At 47.6% G+C, this 14,775-nt stretch overlaps 1 protein-coding gene across 2 annotated transcripts in view; it reads right to left on the bottom strand.

The window, feature by feature from the left end:
• The window catches only part of LOC147450640 (proteasome assembly chaperone-like protein), a 37,493-nt gene that overhangs the window by 18,940 nt on the left and 3,778 nt on the right, over positions 1–14,775 (bottom strand). The gene's annotated exons all lie outside the window — the stretch shown is intronic.

The following is a 14,775-nucleotide window of genomic DNA, read 5'->3' as shown; positions in this document are numbered from 1 at the left end:
ATCGGATCTAACACCGGAGCTCTAATACCATGTGCGAAGTGGCAGCGGAAGATGGACGGATATGGCTGAAAATAGCAGCAACAAGTGCACAACCTCTGATCTCCAATGAGAGACAACAGTAACCTCCGGATGTGGAACAACCCCAGCATGGTGATCTCCTAGATCTGCACAGTATACGTAGTTGGAGAGTCACCTAGGGTAGGAGAGGGCACAATAGGTGAGAGGACTTGCAAAAAAACTCAAAAGCAGAAGAGAGATGGAGGGCGATCTAACAAGAACGCTAGAAAGGGGGAAAATGTAACAGACTTGGACACTCCAAGTCAATAATCAACCGCGCCAACACCTAATAACCGCTTCAAAACAATTCATAGATCACAATAGATTTGCACTGGCCCGGCAGAGTTCCGTGCCTAGAGATATTGGCCCCAAAGACTCGAGCCCCTTTCAGTATTTCTTTTTGTATTAATCAGTTCAAAGTACAAGAGAGTGGGTCGGGTTTCACTCTCAGACTCTGCGTCCAGATGCTCTGAGAAGTGAGGCCCTCACCACTAATTTAAAGGTTACAAGGGATGCCCAAAAGCAGAGCCCCAAAAGCTTGAAAGCAAAAGCAGATTCTCTCTCTCTCAATGAGAGCCAGTAGAAAGCAAGTTCTCTTTTTCTCTCTCTTTCTCCCAAAGCATAGCCAGAAAAAGCATCAACTAGCGTCGCTTGGCTGGCTGCGTTTTTTCTCCGCAAATTACGCCACAAATCCCGAAAATCCGTATTGCTCCTGCCACGTGGCACTGGCGCCAAACATTAGGGTTTCCACCACATTTAGGGTTTCAGCCAGCAGCTAGGGTTAGGGTTTCTGCAAAATTAGGGTTTTTGGCAAAATTAGGGTTTGCAGGAATTTTAGGGTTTCTGGCAAAAATTATGGTTTCTGCTGTCCGTAGCCACGTCATCACTTTGTGACATACCCCCCTCTTGAAAGCATTGTAATCGACCGCGATTACGCCTGCAAAACTGACAGAAGCCATAACCGTCTTAGTAGACACTGACTGTTAGTACGTACGTACTAGGAACACACATCTAGCACATGCACCAAATCGACAGTCACATCACACGACATCACTAGACATCACATGACATTCAACATTCATTCGGATCTTAGAGCATGATTTATCAGCAATGTAGCTAGCAATCACATCTAGGTCCAATCGGGACCTCATCGATGTCCGATTGACTAACCCCTATTGCAACCATGTCTATTCAAGATCAATCAGACCAAAATGCTGCAGTCATTTCGACTATCAGTTCCTGCACTTAAGAGAAGTCAAGAACAAATCAGTATCATAATCAAGAATTCCATTTCATAAAGTCATACAGCAGAATACTGTCAGCTTTCAGTATCCCTGAAGCTCAAAGAGACATAAGTGACTCTAGTATCTAAATCAAGGCATCTGTTGACAAAGGAGCGGAGCGACTCTCCTTTGTGCATCCCACTGCATCAGATCTGCGGCCAAGCTGAATTCTGGGTTCCGTCTGGAATAGACTATGCTAAACCAAAAGCATCGAGGTAAAGTTTCACAATCTAAGGAGTATCTGCTAGGTCCTCCTCCTCCATCTACTTCGCATCCAATGCAGGATAGTTCTTGAACTTAACCAAGAACCACCTTCGGACTTTACCCTTATTCTTCGTATCCTTATGTGCCAAAATCTGTTCAGGAACAAGGATCTCCTCGTTTTCTTCCACTTTGGGTTGCTCATCGGGCTCCCCATCATCAGGCACATCACCTTTAAAAGGTTTCAAGAGACTCACATGGAATGCATTGTGAATCCTCCAAGTATCTGGCAGTTTCAATCAAAAGGACACATCATTTATCTTTTCAATGATCTAGAAAGGTCCGTAGTATCGCATACTAAGCTTTGGAAAAAAAAGCCTCTCCTTTCCCTTTTTCTTTCGTAGGCGTGCCTTCTCAAAACGAAAGAGCACCCAATCATCCTCCTTCAATTTCATGTCGCGACGATGGCGATCTGCTGCCTTTTTCTGTCGTTCTTGAGACTTCTGCAAAGTCTCGCGAACCTTGGCAAAAGCCAAATCCAAATCTCACGTATATTCATCCGCTTCAAGATCTTATCTATCGTGCTTAGGAAGGGTGGAACCTTCGCAGCACCTTCAACAATCTCAAATGGCGCCTTCCCCTCGAAGAGTGTATCGTGTTATTGTAGGCAAATTCCACCAAAGGTAAGTACTTTTCCCATTGAGTCTTCTGATCAGAGATATAAGACTTCAATAAATCTAGAACCGCTGAATTTGCAATCTCAGATTGCCCATCAATCTGCGGGTGGAACGATGACGAGAACTACAACCGCATGCCAATGTTCTCCCAAATTGCCTTCCAAAACAAACTCGTAAATCTGGGATCTCTGTCGGAGACAATCGTCTCAAGCATGCCATGTAATCTGAAGAGTTGGGCCACATACAGTCTCGCTAAGTGATCGGTCTTGACTGTTTTCTTCACTTGTCACGTGACACATCCCAACCCTATGTGTCCATGGACAAGCTACACCATAGCAGGGTTTCCGTCAAGTCCAGTCAAATTACATTAGAAGTGATCTGGGACTTTTGTGAGTCTATTCGTAGACCGTGCATGCCCAGTCACTCAATATAGATGCATATCCTCTGGTTGCACCTTGCATAAGCATAAGCATTTCCATCAAATTCCATCAGAGTCAATTTGGGGATTTTTCAGATGACTTGATCCCATTTTTCCCTATTTTTGACATTTTTCACTTATTTATTAAGTGACTTTTGTTGGGTACTCAGTAGGGCAAATTGGGTAAGTTAATTTATAAGCAAACCCAAGTTAGCACTAATTGGCAGATGAACAGAGAGCACAACAGGCTTCCCCAAGCAACAGGTGTTCCCTCCCTCTCTCAGCAAGAACCTCTCCTACCCTTGGCGAGGCCACACCCCATCAGCCAGCGTTTTGTCCACAGCTTGTTTCCTCCCCCATCTGGCGTTTTCCCCATCCAGCCATCATCGCCAGCAAGACCATAGACCTGGCGTTTATTCCTGCTCTCAACAGCATTTTTCAGAGACACTAACGCTAGACAGTCACCATCAGCATTGGAGGTTTCTCACCATCAGCGGGCAGCAGCAGATAAGTCCTCCCATCGCTAGCCTTGCTTGTGAAATTCAGCAGCGTTTCCAATCACCAAAACGCAGCCAGGACCGTCCTTCAGCCTGCAGGAAAATCAGCCTTGTGTCCCCAGCGATTCAGCCCCTGAAACGCAGCAGAGACTCAGTATTTCAGCCACCATCAGTCCCCTTCAAAAACGCAGCAAACCCTAGAAACCAGCGTTTTCTTTCAGCAGCTATACCAGTGATTTTCTTCATCAGTTCAGCCCCTTCAAGGACAGTCCAATTCAGCAATAGAAAACAGTCCAAATCAGCCATAAACAGTCCCAGTTTCAGCCACGATGACGTCGTAATCACCATCGTCGTCGTCACCATCATCGTCGTCACCGTCGTCGTCATCGGCATAGTCCAACAGCATCAGTCCTTTGCATCCGCATTGTACTCTTTCGTGCAATCAAAGTAGACCACTCTCGCCGACGAGAGTGGGGCCTTCGGAGGAGGGTTTTACAACCTCTCGGTGTCGTAACTTTCTCTCCTTCTCTCAGTCTCATTCACTTGCACGCACTAGATCCACTCTCTTTGTTCGTGATCACCGCACTCTCTATAAGACGGAAAGCTCTCTCTTTCCCTAAGAACTAAAAGGAACCTTGAGCAATAAAGATCACTAATCTTGAGAAAATACAACATTCATTCCGCTCCACCTTACATTGGTATCAGAGCTTTGGAAGTGTTCTGCATTACTCAAGGGAAGAACCACAAGAATTTTTTTTGCTTGTTGCGATCGCACGAACCAAGTTTACTTGGGCGTGGAGATTCCTAATCGTGTTTTGTTGAAGAGTGACAGGAATCCCAAGAAAGAAGGGCTTGTCCAGCCTCCCCTTGTGTCTCTTTTCACTCATTGAGAGCGGACCGTGCACTTAGCGGCTGGCCAATCGACGTGAGGTGGGAAAAAGCAACCTTGGTGTGAGCGCAAGGCCGCCAAGGGGTGCGCCCGCAGAAAGAAGTAGAACTCGGGTGAAGAGAAGATCCTTCTCCAACACGATTTGCAAGCGAAAGAAACCCTCAAGAACCTCAAGAACCCAAGATTCTCACGAATCAAGAACCTCAAGAACCTCAAGACCCTCAAGAACCAAGTTCCTCGCGAGCTTAAGACCCCAAGATCATAGTGCATGGTCGTCACCCGAAGCGGCATGGATACTTTTCCTTCAGGTGATGAGCATGAGAGAGGCGACGAAGGATTCTCCCAACCAGGAGGTTTTTCCAACCCTCCCCCTTCGCCATCTACGCCAGACCCTATGGAGGCAATGATGAAGCAAATGATGGCCATGATGGATCGACAGGAAGACAAGCGCCTTGCTTTGGAACGCGCGAGCGACGCAAAAAAAGAAAGAAAAGAACTAAGGAAGGAAGAAGCCACAGCAAGAAACGCAGCATTGGAGGCCGATCGTGCTGCGCATAGATTGGCTATGGAGGCCGAGCGTGAAGCTCAAAGGGAGCTTCGCAATCAAGAATTTATTGCCCAAGTCCTAGCCTCGAAGACCGATCCACCCAAAGATCGGGGAAGTTCGTCAAGTGGCGCAAGCCACGGCGCGGATTCCACTCATCCAGTCACAAAAAAGTTGACTTTCAGTAAGTATGACGGTAAGATGGATGCTACAGTTATTCATTCTTGGTTGCATCAATTTAATGCTTATTTTGCAACAACTAAGAAAACAGGAAATAGCAAAGTTTTGACGGCAGCTATGTACCTTGCCGGTGATGCCACCAATTGGTACCATGCATGGCAAGAGGCACAGCTAGCCACGCACCTAGAGGCAGCCAACGATTTCACGCCCCTCTTTTAGTTGCGCTGATTTCCAAGACAAACTCAAGGCACGGTTTATGCCACCTCAGTATCTTGCACGCTTGAAAGAGGATTGGCTTAATCTCAAGCAACATGGTATGCAAGTCATGTCTTTTTCTAACCGTGTTTTGCAAAGAAGTGATCTGGGACTTTTGTGAGTCTATTCGTAGACCGTGCATGCCCAGTCACTCAGTGTAGATGCATATCCTCTGGTTGCACCTTGCATAAGCATAAGCATTTCCATCAAATTCCATCAGAGTCAATTTGGGGATTTTTCAGATGACTTGATCCCATTTTTCCCTATTTTTGACATTTTTCACTTATTTATTAAGTGACTTTTGTTGGGTACTCAATAGGGCAAATTGGGTAAGTTAATTTATAAGCAAACCCAAGTTAGCACTAATTGGCAGATGAACAGAGAGCACAACAGGCTTCCCCAAGCAGCAGGTGTTCCCTCCCTCTCTCATCAAGAACCTCTCCTACCCTTGGCGAGGCCACACCTCATCAGCCAGCGTTTTGTCCACAGCTTGTTTCCTCCCTCATCTGGCGTTTTCCCCATCCAGCCATCATCGCCAGACCATAGACCTGGCGTTTATTCCTGCTCTCAACAGCGTTTTTCAGAGACACTAACGCTAGACAGTCACCATCAGCATTGGAGGTTTCTCACCATCAGCGGGCAGCAGCAGATAAGTCCTCCCATCGCTAGCCTTGCTTGTGAAATTCAGCAGTGTTTCCAATCACCAAAACGCAGCCAGGACCAGCCTTCAGCCTGCAGGAAAATCAGCCTTGTATCCCCTGCGATACAGCCCCTGAAACGCAGCAGAGACTCGGTATTTCAGCCACCATCAGTCCCCTTCAAAAACGCAGCAAACCCTAGAAACCAGTGCTTTCTTTCAGCAGCTATACCAGCGATTTTCTTCATCAGTTCAGCCCCTTCAAGGACAGTCCAATTCAGCAATAGAAAACAGTCCAGATCAGCCATAAACAGTCCCAGTTTCAGCCACGATGACGTCGTAATCACCATCGTCGTCATCACCGTCACCGTCGTCGTCGTCGGCATAATCCAACAGCATCAGTCCTTTGCATCCGCATTGTACTCTTTCGTGCAATCAAAGTAGACCACTCTCGCCGACGAGAGTGGGGCCTTCGGAGGAGGGTTTTACAACCTCTCGGTGTCGTAACTTTCTCTCTCCTTCTCTCAGTCTCATTCACTTGCACGCACTAGATCCACTCTCTTTGTTCGTGATCACCGCACTCTCTAAGCTGACAATTCAGATAGTCCTCCAAGCTCTCTCTCTCTCTCTCTCTCTCTCTCTCTCTCTCTCTCTCTCTCTCTCTCTCTCTCTCGCCGCCCTGTCTCTGCCCGCCACCCTGCCTGCTCGCGCAGCATTCGTACGACTCGCCTCCTCAGCAACGCACCCCTCGCCTTCAGCCCACCTCTCGCCTTGTGTTGCATTGTGCTGCAGCTCCACCATCACAGCAGCCCAGAGACGGGCAGCCCAGGCCACCCCCATATCCATTAGCAGCTCAACATTCAAGGGGATGGGCTGTAAACACTAGGCTTCCCGTGTGCTCAGCCTCGCCTCCCCGAGCTCGACCATGGCACCTCTTGACAGGAAAGAAGTGGAGGACATGATAGCCAGAGCTATCACACAGGCAAAGAAAGATGCGGACAAGGCACTGAACGCCGAAGTAAGGAGGATGACGGAAAAGATGAAGCAAATGGAGGATAACATCAGAGGCCTCACAGAAGAAAAGGAGGCCTGGAAGAAAGCATTCTAAGAACTCCGTGACACATCCAACACGGAGATACACCGTATACAAGAAAGCATCAACCACCTCCGGATCTCCAAGGAAGAGGGGGAAATCTCGAGCTTCGAAGATATAGAAGTAGAGATCAAAAATAAATGGAAAGCAGACATCAAAGAAGAGATCCACACAGAAATGGAGACCAAACAATCAGGATGGGTGGAAGTAGTTAAAAAGAATATCAAGGAGGAGGTATGCGAGGAGGTTCACATGGGAGAGCACTTGAGGGTTCAGCTTACTCTCGAGGAGGAGCGATTGCGCCATATGAGGAAACACAATGTTAGGATCACTGGCCTTAAAGAGGGACCTTCAACAGAGGAGGATGCACGAGAGCTTTGTAGCCACCTAGGCTACAAAGAGACTATGCCTTTTACAAAGGCATGGCGAGCTGGCCGTGACACCACTCGAGCTCGCCCGTTGATCACGCAGTTACAAGGAGATGAGGACCGCACCACCTTTTTTCGCAAAAGGGTGCTCTTACGAGGCCTCCAGGGCGGCCATATCTTTATGGACGAGGACCTCACTAGGATGCAGATCGAGCACAGGAAATCATGCATGCCCAAGGTCCTTCAGGCACGGAAAGAAGGTAAAAAGGCCTTCTTTCGAGATGGTAGAATCTTCATCAACGGCTGCCCAATCTCATAGGGATTCGGGACCTATGAGACACATACACTAGCACAAAAGACACCACTCAGAGGGGCAGTCTGGAACTGCAATGGTTCTATATGGACACATCCGGAGCGCCTAGAGGAGATCATGAGTGAGCATGACTTTGTATGTTTTACAGAGACACATGAGAGCCCAGAGAGAGGACTACCTGTAGTCACAGGATTTCAGTGGGAGTCAACTTACACGACCATCACTAGACAGAGTACAGCTCGGGGGTCAGGAGGGGTGGCCATACTATTCAGACAGAGCTTACACAACCGGATACAGGTGATGAGTAGAGACGAGGAGGCATGCTATATGTGGGTACGGCTAGAGCTCACCCACGAGAGAGGGCTATACATTGCCATATGCTACTTTTCACCACATGGATCACGATATGCTATCCAGGACCCCTACTCTCGACTGTCGAAGGACATTTCTCACTACACATCACTCGGGGAAGTCCTCCTCATGGGGGACTTCAACGGGAGGACACAGAGCCGACAGTGTGAGATCTATGATATGGAGCAGCCGGAGATCATGAGGGCACTTGATGCAAAGGACATGGGGATGAGTAGAGTGTCTGCAGATGGGGGACAGGACAACACTGGATATGGCAAACACCTTCTTGAGCTTGGCAACAGGCACCATCTCATTATTTATAACGGGATGGCGAGGTGGCCAGATTCTGGGGGATTCACTTGCTTCCCACACAGTGGGGGAGAGAGCACAGTCGATTATTTGTTGGGCTCTACCCAGACAGCAGAGCTTATACACTCCTTCAGCGTTGCACGCACACCAATAGGGGCGGATCATACTTATCTTACATTCTCCCTTCTTGCTACACAGCTTGCTGACCCCCCCGCCTCCCCCCCTCACACTTACACTACCATTTCTTTCACTCATGAGCTCACTCCTGTTTATATACATCACCTGCATGAGCACCTTATACACTTAGACCCCACAGCACCTCTCGACACACTCACCACACACATTACATCCATCTTACACGAGTCAGCCACTCAAAGTTTCCCACATCGCATACACACACACCCTCCACGCACTGGCACTATGCCACAAAACAGGTGGTACGATGACGAATGTCGAGATCTACACACACCTATGTATATTGGAGATCAGAGGGGAGATTACACATCGCCAGGCTCAGCGCAGGATGCAGACACTTACCCGTCGTAAAAGACGGGAGTGGGAGGAGCACCAATATTGGGACATCTATCATTTACTCATGAGCCAGGATAGTGCTGAGGCATGGCGCCGGATCAGACCTCCCAGGCCATCACTCCTATTCAAGACCCAGCGACATGGCACAGATATGCTGAGAGCTTATACGAGATCCCAGGACAACCACCCATACCTACGCCATCGGCTACCCGACCCACATCATCTACTTTCTTCACCACCCACATGGTGAAGAAAGCTATATCCCACCTACAGCATGGGAGGGCTAGAGATCGGGCAGGCCTACAGGCAGAGCATTTTATATATGGCTGTGATGCATTGGCACCACTCATTGCCCACCTCTTCAACCGCGCGCTTTCAGAGGGATTCCCAGAGTCGTGGACAGAGCACACCATCGTGCCTATCCACAAATCTGGGGATGCCATGGATCCTAGCACATATCGCACTATCATGATTGGTCCTATACTGGCCAAACTATATGGCGCGGTTTTAGAGGAGCTCAGTTCTCTAGCAGAGGGAGAGGGCATGAGGACACCAGGACAGGCAGGCTTCCGCCGAGCTTTCTCTACTATTGATCATATCTTCACCCTTCGTTGTCTGATCGACCAGACACGGGTGAGGAAGAGGAGATTATATTGCTGCTTCGTGGACTTCCGCAAAGCATTTGACACAGTACCTAGAGAGAGACTTTTCAGACGCTTGGCTGCGCTTGGGATTGGAGAGGAGATGGCATGGGGGATCTATGCATTGTATGAGCATGTATCTGGCAGAGTGAGATGCCCGGGTGGATTATCTGACACCCTTGTGAGCACCATTGGTGTGAAACAAGGTTGCCCTCTATCACCTACACTCTTTGGTCTATACAAGGGGTGGAGAGGGTGTGGATATTGCAGGGACTACTATACACATACTCTTATATACAGATGATATTGTCCTAATGTCAGAGACGGCAGAGGGACTACAGCTACATTTGCAAGCCCTGGATGATTTCTCCTCACAGAGAGGACTCACGGTGAACCTTGGCAAGACCAAGGTTCTCATATTTCATACATCGACTCAGATTCGCCGACGGAGTAGATTTACAGTAGCTGGAGGGGATATAGAGGTGACAGGCTCATATGTATATCTGGGGGTTACATTCACCGCAGCATCAGGGACCTTCTCCATGACACAGACAGCTAGAGATAGACTTACCAGAGGATACGCATCACTAGCTATGATGGAGAGACAGTGCCACCAGGCCCACTTCCAGGAGCCCCGGACGAAGGGGTGGCTCTTTGACACACTGGTCACACCTGCACTCATGTATGCCTCGGCCATTTGGGGACAGGGACTGGCAGACTCAGTATGGACACAGATAGAGAGGCCACAGATTATTATGATCTCCAGGATGATTCACAGCAAGCCATCAGTTCCACACGACATTATTAGAGCTGAGCTGGCTGCACCACCGATGTTGATAGAGGCACTCTTTCAGACTGTTTGCCTTCTTCACAGATTCAAAGATATGGATCCAGATAGGATCTCTCATAGAGCATTCATTGCATCTAGAGAGATGGCACAGGCAGGGGACACTAGCTCATGGTATGCCCAAACACGAGATTGGCTAGCTCACCACGGTTTTCATATCGATAGACTACCACCACTCCAGTATGACACCCAGGCCCCGACCTATTCCCTCTCACGCTCCGAGAGGAATAGGGTCATCAAACAGGAGATATGGCATACATATATTCAGAGGACATGGCACAGGCCCACAGACACCCTACCTCCTAAAATGCTATATTACTATGAGCATTTTCTAAGGTTCTCAGAGCAGGGATTCATTGAGATTCCATTATACATGCAGGAGTACATGCCACACCGACTTCGGGTCAGCATTGGCCAGCTACGAGTGTCATCACATCAGCCAGAGATTGAGAGTGGCAGAGCCAAAGGCATACCACGAGAGGAGCGTACATGTCGGATCTGCCAGACAGAGGTGGAGAGTGAGGAGCATTTTGTCATGAGATGCCCAGCATATACAGAGCTGAGAGAGAGATATGGCATTGGAGACTCATTACAGCAAAATATGATAGGCCGAGAGCAGAGGAGGTTTGGCCAGTTCCTGGTTGCGGCTTTAGAGATTCGAGAGCAGTTGTTACAGCCACGCCAGAGTCAGGATAGCAAGACACAGACTACCATCACACAGTTTTTCCGACGAGCAGGGCTAGACCCCCCCACACTACCTACACAGAGCAGAGGGCTTACCCTTCAGCAGGCAGAGTCTCAGAGGGCACGTCGGAGACCGAGGCTCCCAGGATACAGGACACATGGGTATCACCAGAGGGAGATCTCGAGGATACTAGCTCTACACCATCAGTATCTAGAGCAGAGTCATGTACCAGAACCAGGGAATCCAGCATTCCAGAGATACCTGAGCAGGCCACCACCGATGTACCACATTCTCTACCCTACATATGTTGCTTGTTTTTAGATACCCTCCCTATCATCTATTGGTGGTATCACCTTGCAGCCCCTATTTGAGCCTGATGATGCGTGAGCACACCTCGACACGAGGACCCACACTATACATTGTACACCACATGCACCACCCTACCACACCCTTTTGCATAGTATAGGCTCATTTCAGTTTGTACCTTTTTTTTTTTTTCCGATGCCTAGAGCATCAACACATGTATATGATATTGTCTCATAGGTCGAGTTCGGCCTTTCGAAGACGTTAATAAAGCTTTCTTTCTTTCTTTCTTTCTATAAGACGGAAAGCTCTCTCTTTCCCTAAGAACTAAAAGGAACCTTGAGCAATAAAGATCACTAATCTTGAAAAAATACAACATTCATTCCGCTGCACCTTACATCACTGGAATGAAATGAGCCTTTTTGCTAAACCTGTCAATAACAGTCCAGATACCGTCATGACCACTCTGTGTTCTCCGGAGATCAAAAATGAAATCCATCACAATACTTTCCCAGGGGCGGTTGGGTATGGGTAAAGGCTGTAACAATCCCTGTGCCTTATGCCTGTCAAACTTGACCTTCTAGCATACTAAGCAACTGCGCACAAACTCTTCCACATCCTTTTTGAGTCTCGGCCAAAAGAAGTATCTCTCTACCCCCTTCATGGTGGTAGCAATGCCGCGGTGACCCGTAAAAGGTGGACAGTGGCATTCAGTCATAACCTTTTCCCTCAACTGCTGTGTAACGCACAACATAGTCTTTTTCATCAAGTAGCCTTCCCGAAGGGAGTATCCAGCTATATTCTCCCCATCCCGTATCCGTGTGAAAATATTTGCAAAATCTGTATCTGTGGCATACTGATCGACCATATCCTCGAAGCTCCTATCATGTATCGCGGAAATCGCTAGAACCAACGGCTTCCGAGACAAAGCATCTGCCACCACATTCTTCTGTCCCTACACATGGACAATCTGGAAGTGAAACTGTGACAAAATGTTCGTCCACCGCATCTGCTTTTCCGAAAGCTGCTTCTGTGACAAGAAGTAGCGCAAACTCTGATGATCTATAAAGACAGTAAAATCCGCTCCGAGTAGGTAATGCCGCCTCTGAGTAAGAGCATGGATAACCGCCAAAAGCTCTTTCTCATATATCTGTGCTGTCATCTCCAGCCTAGAGAACAATCGGCTCTCATAAGCAATGACATGGCCTTCTTGCATTAAGACCGCACCCAAACTACCACCACAAGCATCACAATATACTTCAAATGACTTCTACAAGTCCGGCAAAGTCAAAACTGGTCCCGTAGTCAATTTCTCTTTCAAGGTCCGAAAGGAAGTCACCTCTGTGGATCCCCACGAGAAAGGGACTCCTTTCTGTGTCAAGATATGCAAAGGGACAGCAACCTCTGCAAACTTTTGTATGAACCGCCTATAGTACGAACACAGTCCCAAGAAGCTTCTAACTTCATGGACATTCTTCAAATCGGGCCAATCACGGATATCGCAGGAACATTGGTTAAGCCAAAAGGCATCACCAAAAACTCAAATAACCCAAAAGTAGTCCGAAAGGCTGTCTTGTAGACGTCTCCCGGTGCGATTCGGATCTAATGATATCCACTCTTCAAGTCAATTTAGCTCGAGGATCCCTATAACTGTCGAGTATATCATCGATCCTAGGAATCAGAAATCTGTTCTTGATGGTGATTTTATTGAGAGCTCTATAATCGATGCACATCCTCCAAGATCCGTCTTTCTTCAAAACCAACAACACTGGAGAGCAATACGGTGAAGTATTAGGCTGGATAAGACCCTTTTCCAAGAGGTCTTTCACTTGGGTTCATAATCTCTTCATTCTATGCTCGGCTCACACGGTAAGGTGGCCGGTTCGGTGGTGTGCTTCCAGGTATCAGATCAATGGTATGATCTTCAAGACGAGCAGGGGATAACTCTTCTGGTAGTCCCTCTGAGAAGCAATCGGCGTGAGAGTGGAGAATGGCGTTCTTTAACAAGTTTAGACATATTTGTCCTATCCTTATCGCTCAATTCTTTCATAAAGATCAAGTAAACAAACAGACTGGATTTCATTAACTTTGAAATGACCGAAGCCGATACAATAGGGACAGACTCGCCCTTCAGTTTTATATCAAGTACAATTGTTCTGCCCTTTTCTGTAGTCAAAGTCGCTTTTTCGCCCGATAATCGACCACAGCGTTGTTCTTGTGGTACCAGGGAATCCCTAAGAGAACATCACAACCCTCCAAAGGCATTATGAAGAAGTCCTCATGCCCCAAATACCCCTGACAATGCAATCGAAGTTTGCCAATGACAGGAGTAATGGCCACGTCCCTGCCGGGTGCCGCTAGAAGTGCCTCTACAAGTGGTCCCATCTGATCGGAAGTAATCTCAAGCCGCGCCGCCAATTCCAGTGAAATGAAGTTGGCCTTGGCTCCTCCATCAACGAAAATCAGGGCCTCTTGATCTTTCACTTTGCCCCAAGCTCGGCAAAGTTCTGTACTCTCATCCATGGTGTCGGGATCGGTACCCACACAAACTGGAACCAGTCCTATTTTCATCTTGCCTTTTCGTCCATGTTCCTCAGCTGCTCTCGAACTCTCAGGCCTGTCGTCGTCCTTATCATTCTGTTCTTTCTGTGCCTTTTTAGGGCACTTCGCGGAGATGTGTCCATGTTCCCCGCATCGAGCTCGCTCCTGAGAAGTAAGCTTGGGTCGTGCATCCTTTTTCTTTCGGTTGCTCTTTCTCTTTCTACTTTCATTCCCAGAAGTCTGTTCGGCTCGCTGTGTCATGTTCTCATCTGTGGGGTAAGTCAGACTGCCAGAGTGAATGGCAAAGCCCCGCTTTGCATGACTCATCAGCTCTTGAATAAAAGCTGACTTATGCTCCAAGCAGTGATCTCGGATCTCTGTAGGTAGACCCAAGGTGAGCCGCTCAATCTGTTCTCTGAACGTGATCTTCTTGAATGAAGAGGCGGGTAGAAAAGAGCTCCAGAATCTTTCACAATAAGCATTGATTGTATCTTTCTTGGTCATCCGAAGATAGTTCCAAGCAGCTCGTATATCTCGTTCATATTCTTGCGTCAACCAAGAAGAAATAAAAAGCTTTTTGAATTTCAGCCATTTAACTGGCGCAGTCTTGTTTAAAGGAAGCGTGGACCACCAAGTATGAGCATTCCCCTTTAAGTAAGAGGTAGCTCTCCGAATCTTGGAGTGCTTTGAATAGCGTCCTCCCGCAAAAGCAATGTCAAACTGCTGTATAAAAGATAAAGCCTTCGAAGCATCTGAGTATCCTGAAAAAGTATCAAACTTGATCGAGTGCTCAGTGGCCACCTTCATTAAACTCTCGGACTTTCATGCTTTTATCTTCGAGAAAGTCATACTGGTTGGCTTTGTAAAAGTTCTTCTTGTTCGCATAGAAGTTTCCATCATCAGAATCTGAGCTATCTGTAGACGAGTCCTCAGTAGAACTGTCAGGCTCTGGGCGAGATTTAGCCTTCTTTGCCTTTTTCTTGCCCTTTCCGAAGCTTTGTTTCTTTCTTTGCTTTTTACCTTTCTGGTCTTCTTCGCTCGAATCTGAAGAGCTAGAAGAACTGTCAGAAGAAGAAGAAGAAGAAGAAGAACTGGGTACTCCTTCAAAACGAACACGCTTCTTCTGTTTCTTTGCCTTGTCAAAAGTTGACTGAT

The sequence above is a fragment of the Adiantum capillus-veneris genome, chromosome 9 (assembly GCF_014529385.1).
Source record: "Adiantum capillus-veneris isolate H3 chromosome 9, ASM1452938v2, whole genome shotgun sequence".
NCBI classification, from domain to species: Eukaryota; Viridiplantae; Streptophyta; class Polypodiopsida; order Polypodiales; family Pteridaceae; genus Adiantum; species Adiantum capillus-veneris.
Note: the sequence above shows the minus strand (reverse complement) of the source record. Positions and strands in the feature narration are given on the sequence as shown.